Genomic DNA, 266 nt, shown 5'->3' on the forward strand with positions numbered 1-266 from the left:
ACCTCAGGTCTAGTCTAAATGAAACGTCTCTGTGTACGACGAGCCTCTCCAGATTCCTCTTTTCACGAACGGCATTTTTGCCATCAGGCTTCCGAGTGCGCAGTTTTTATGCCTCGATAATTATATCTTGCGTTTTCCCCTGCAGGCATTTCCCACCACGTCTTGCCTCGTGCATTCATTTCACATTCTCAATTTTTTCATTGTACATTGGTTAAGCACTGCATACGCATAATAATTCCATAACTATGTACCTGAGCTTATTTACT

This window comes from Penaeus monodon, chromosome 19 (assembly GCF_015228065.2).
Source record: "Penaeus monodon isolate SGIC_2016 chromosome 19, NSTDA_Pmon_1, whole genome shotgun sequence".
Lineage (NCBI taxonomy): Eukaryota > Metazoa > Arthropoda > Malacostraca > Decapoda > Penaeidae > Penaeus > Penaeus monodon.